Here is a 6,087-nt window from a genome sequence, read left to right on the forward strand (position 1 = left end):
TGACTACTAATCTCAATGCAGAAAGGACAGACAAATAACATTTATATAAAGCACAAATAAGACAGCTTTACCTTCTCAGAATTTGGACTGAGACCCGTTGCGCTGTGCCCATGTTCCCAGGATGCCATTCCTCTTGGGGGTCTTGAGCAGTGGAGCCAATTAACCTCCAGCTCGGCTGCTGTTCCAGCAGAAACATGGCAGAGATAGTATTGCAGCTTTTCCTCTGGAGCTGTGGGGCTGGCAATCTCCGCTGATGGTGTTGCAAGCCAGGAGGGAAGAAAATTTAGAACCTTCCTGGCAGATATCTGTTCCCCAGGGATATCCAGCAAAAAAAATTACTGTAGCAGCCATCAGACCAGCTGAACTTCCTGACCTCTTTCTACTTGGGAGCCTTGCCCTTCTACCACAGACTTTTGCCTTCAGATGAGCTTTAGGTAAATCAAAAGGAAGGTGCTGAAACCCAGGGGATAACTGCAACCATGTGGGGAAGATTGTAATAAATTCCCTTTTTTTTGAATCAATGAAATCAACTCTCTAAATATTCAAAAGAGTTTATTGGGAAAAGAGAAATATAGGGAAAACAAGGGAAGACAGCACACAAACACAGAATTTCAAAATATTTACTAATTACCTCCTTGAATAAGGTCTTGGGTACAGCACATAACCATTGTAGAGAGGAAGATGGGAGAGAGAGCTTTGGGGCTTGTGGTAGTTGCTTGTAGGAAGATCCTTCTTGTTAATCTCTCTCGCCTCCTCTCTTAGCTCTTCTCCCCTGTCTAATTGAAAAGGGGAAGAAACAAAAGGCAACCTCTTTGGGGAGGCTGATTGTGGCTTTGTTCAGTCAAGGACAGTGCTTCTTTTCTGATACTTTGCGTCTAGCCCACAAATCAGGAATGGCCCGGAGATTCAACCCACCTTCCTAATGACCCTGGATGGAACGTATGGGCTGGGTTTTGTCCATTTTCTCCTTTATAAGAATTACACGGGAGATGCTTTTCTGGAAGAGAAAAACTGAGACCCATCTTTTTAGGCCTCTTAGCATGGGACCAACTTATCAGCTACTTTAGGGGGCACTATTGGACTAGGCCAAACCTGGGGGTTGTCAACCGAAAATAAATGCTTAGGAGAAAATAGCAAGAAGATGACAAAGGGCCTGCCTGTGGACTTCCAAACAGGAGGCCCCAAACAACCACTCTCCAATCATTCTTTCTGCAGTGAAACCTAAGAGCTTATTCAAGAAAAATGTAAGTAACCAGTTTAACTAGGTGATTTTACTGAAAATTCTGCCTTTTCTTGTTTTCCTTATGGTACTCTACTCCCAACAAAATCATGTTTATATCTAGAAGTTGGCTTTGTTAGTTTTATTAGGTCCGGGTAAACCGTTCCCCTTGATCCAGATTGCATGACTGCATAGCTAGTTAAAAGGACAAGAAGCTGGAATAACGGATCTCCCTACCTGGGCAGGCTGGAGATATCAAGAGAATCAACCAGACTGGTATCATCACCTTTTACTGGGAATCCTTGAGGGGAAAAAAAGTTTTTAAATGATCTATAATGCAGTATTTTTATTGAATTATGCTGAGCATACTCAGGTTACAAGTCTTTCTAGGCTGACTGGCTGGCTTTATTTCTTAAAAGCATATTATCCTACTTTTTATCTTTAAAAAAAAGTTTCCTGAGTAACTTATATAAAAGTGATAAAAATAAGGCAATTCCTTCCCATGAGGCAAAGACTGGGGGTGAAGGAAGAGTAAACCAACAAAATTCAGGCACTAACAATTAGCTATCTTATATTAATTAGAAGAACCCACTTCACATCATGGGTCCTGGGAATGAAGCTCATCACTCAGAAGAGACAGCAGTGTGGTCTTGCTTCCCAGCTCTCTCCTTCTGCTGCAGAGACAGACAGATGATAGACCCATCTTGCTCTCTTTTGTTCTGCAATCTTTACCCCATTCCAAAATGGACTTTCTCACTTGTAAAATTACACTGTATAGGCCGGTCCTGCTGCATTCCATCTTGGGAAAATAGCATAAAAGAAAACTAAAATATCTCATATAGGAAAAAACCCATAAGCTTGGCCTAGGGGTGCTTCCACCACATACTCCAGAATCCTCTGGAGCGTACAGAATCTCCATGACATATAGACGGTGGCTCTTCAGCAGAGAAAGTGAATTGTTTCTGAAATGCCAAACACATCCCCTACTTCAACTGATCTATTTTCAAAGTTACATCCTTTGGATGCTTCCTTTTGGCTGGATTCACACATACTAAAGCATATGTTTTACTCATTGCTTGCTGAATAACCCATGAAGGTGGGGTTCATACAACATACCAAGCCCAAACCAGACTATGCTTTAGCACAGTTTTTGAATCCAATCATTGGTTTGAAATGCATGAAGGAATTATACACTACTGCAGATTTTTTAAAATATTAGTGGGAGCATTGCAGGCTTTCCATCCATTTAAAGCAAGTTCATGTCAAAATATTCCTTCTCTCTTTTTTCAGATTGAAAAGCAGCTTCCTGTTTTTCTATTTAAATTGGACAGATTATTTAAAATAATTCTTATCGTTATACTCAGCAAGTTGGAAAAAAAACTTAAACGAATGTTGTTAGCTGAATCCTGCAGCCAGGATTAAATGATGGGAAGGCATCTTTATTTTTTAAGGGGGTGTTCAAGAAACACTGTCTCAGCAATTGTCAGGATGTCTAGACTTCAAAAGTGATTTCTAGTGGTTCATAGAGTTTCTTCTTGCCCTGTGAATGGAGATCCCTGGAAATGCAGGGTGGGAACCTATGCCACCCTCACTTGACAAAAGACAAACCCTCACTTGACTCAAAAGACAAGCCCATCAAGCAGCCTTCCCATCTTCAATCTATCTGATTTTCAACACCAAAACAATAATTGTACCTTTTGGATGCCTTGCACAAGGGAGGATATGTGTGATCTCTTTGCACTTGGCCCAGACAGAGCTTCAATAGAAGCAAACAGTATAACACTGTATCTCCCCTCCTCCCCGCATTTCTCTCTTTTTCTCAGATGAGGAGGGTTTTTAATCCCCTCTCTGGCCCCAGGCTCAATTCACCCAAGGCCATGAATGGGACAGGCTTTTTTAAAATGGCCGTTGCTGCTGTAAATGTATTTCTGTCTGGGAATCAAGATTTAAGAGTCAGTAACCATAGCAATCCACAAGCTTATCTCACCGAGGTGTACAGCCATCCCTTTCTCTTACCACCCTGGCAAGCTATTCATTAAACCCTCACCTGTGGGTTCTTCCATGCAAGCTCATTACGCAAATGCCACATTTACACGATCAGGGGCTAATGAATTATCGTGAGGCTGCAGCCATTTCAGGGCATAAAACGTTAAGGAAAAGAGTGGGAGGAATTAAACCTTCAAGCATTCTTTCTCACAGTAGAACATATAATTTCTATTATTACTATTATTGTTGCAATTTTTAAATAAAATAATGGTTTAAATTATACCACAATGGCTTTGGCTTTGATCAGAGTGGTATAGTCATGTTGTAAGGCTCGCTGCTACACGGCTGTCAGATGCCAAGAAAGAAAAGAAAATGAAAAAGGCATTGACTATTCTGCATTTTTAAACTCTTTAGGTTTGGATGCATAGTTAGGATTTGGTAAACAGTCCTAGAAGGCTTCTCATCCTGAACATTTGTTTATTATCATGCAGAGAGGTACCTAAAGTGCAATAGGCAAATCAGCCATTCCCATATCAATGTCCTCTCTGTAGGTTGGAAGTTCATGGTTCAGAAGCCCAATCCAGCAGGTTGGCACCAGAGGAGAACAGGCTACTGTAGGCAATAAATATCCATATATGGTAAATGCAGCAAGGCTACTATATGCACAAAGATGGAAAAATACAGACGTACCCACAAGGGAGGAGTGGATTGTGAAGATGGCAGAACTTGCAGAGATGGCAACATTGACCTGTTTGATTATGGACAAAACACTGAGTACTTTTATAAAAGACTGGAAACCTTTTATGAACTTTTTGCTGAAAATGGACAAAAATGAACTGGTGATTTTGGGGTTTGCTGATTAAAAGGGGTTGAATATGGGAAGAAGGGAACTATATAATGTAGGGGGAGAAATTATAAAAGTTTGTAACTGCTGCAAAGAGGATCGGAAGCTGCTTTTTCTGTTTTTCTCTCTATTTCCAGCATTTTTTCTTTTTTCTTTTTCTATATTTCTTTTATTCGATGGTTCTTGTTTATCTTTTAATTAAATAAAAACTTTCAATAAAAAATATTTTTTAAAAAACATAATAAATACCCAGATCCCTGCTCATCAATTCAGTCTAGGTCAAGGTTCTCCAACCTTCTGTCATTGAAATGTGTTGGACTACATTATCACAAGGCAGGAAGGCTCAACAGACCAACTCTATGTTTATCATTTATTTGGCATATGAATGGTAGAGTAAGATTGCCAAAGATCAATTCTCCTCTAATTTTACATGCTGATTTGCTGGACAGAAATCTCTTTGATGCAATCGAAGAGAATATCACACAGAAAATCAGCATCTGATAATAAGAAAAATACTACCTCTTGTTTTAGAAGTTCATTTTTTACCCAATGTGGCCAAAAGATATTTATGAATGAGGTACGAACACTGTCAGAAAGTGGCTGGTACAGGAAGATTATCATTTATTGACCGAATTCATAAAAAAAAAAAAAAAACCAGGAACACTTCGTGCTTAGTAAATCTGTTTGATTAAAGCAATAATATTTAACCATAAACAAAGCTTGAGATGTACAGATTAAAAAGATCATCTGTTAACCTTGACCTGAAAAGAAACTGCATGGTTCACAATGGCCCTAAGAACTATGACTTACTGCTCAGATCAACTGTCCAAATAATCCAGGGCTCTGTCTTCCAGAGTGGCCAACCTAGCATGGCTTGATTAAGTGATATAAGGAAACCAGTTTTTCTCCCCAAATGCAAGCTTTCACATTTCTCCCTGTTAAATCTCATCCTGTTTGAGTAGGGAGGTACACCAACAGCTTAATTACAACACTACATTGATTCTGAGATTGGAACAAGGCTGTGTTTGATGCCTTAAAATCTTTGTGTGTTGTTGATGTTTTATTCACTTTGGATACGTAGGAAGTAACTCCATGGTGTACATTCAGAGAGAGACACACACACACACATACACACAAACTAGCGGAATCCCTGTGTGTGTGCTTGTGTGTATGTGTGTGTGTTAATAAGAGGAACTTTAGGAGATTGGAAATTAGAGCAGAAATTACTTGAGGCATGACTTGAACTGGTGAGGAAAGTTCTACTCTCTTTTATTATTGAGTTTCTTTTAAAAGTTCTTTTCTAAAATTTTCTCTTTATCTCAGTGATACTTATTTGCATGAATCCTGTACTTAATCCTGTTGGCTTCTATTCTGAGTTATCTTAGATAATTGTATTTATGTAGCCATGTTACACATGATTTCTGTATTCCAGTTCAGTTGCTTGAAAGAGATCTCGCAATATAATATTGTCCATTATTGCTTCTTACATGACTGGAGTATTTAGAATAATGGTTATGTACGTGGATTTGAAAGCAAGAGCTATCAAATGCTATCAAATCATTACCTGCAGATATGCTTAGGTAATGGGGCAAACATTACCATACACATCCTTTTTTAAAACAAAAGCACTCAATGAATATTGGTACTAAAAATATGGTCACCATCACAGTTAAACAATAATTTTTCTGCAAGGTTTCATCCATAAATTTCCAAGCAAAATGAACGTTGTTTGAATGTTTTCTGCCAGGGATTGCGAGGTTTATCCTTTTTTTAAAAAAAAGTATTTTCCTCTGTTGCCTCTTTCTCCATCCCCTTTAAGTTACTTTTGATAAAATCTGAGCCAGTTGGTGCCAACATAACAATCTGCTTTTATCCAGGATACTGTTTGCCAGAGTCTTGCTCAATGGCCTCAGTTTTTATGCAAAGGAGTTCACAATCCCCTAGGGTGTAGAACAGGTTCTTCAAGCTGAAGGGTCCCAGTTTCTTTTCAGAATGAAAAGGAGCACATCTTTTCATCCTATGGTAGGGGAAAAAAAGC

Source organism: Python bivittatus, unplaced genomic scaffold (assembly GCF_059951505.1).
Source record: "Python bivittatus isolate LINGU-HERP-01145 unplaced genomic scaffold, Pbiv_v1 ctg000020_np1212, whole genome shotgun sequence".
NCBI classification, from domain to species: domain Eukaryota; kingdom Metazoa; phylum Chordata; class Lepidosauria; order Squamata; family Pythonidae; genus Python; species Python bivittatus.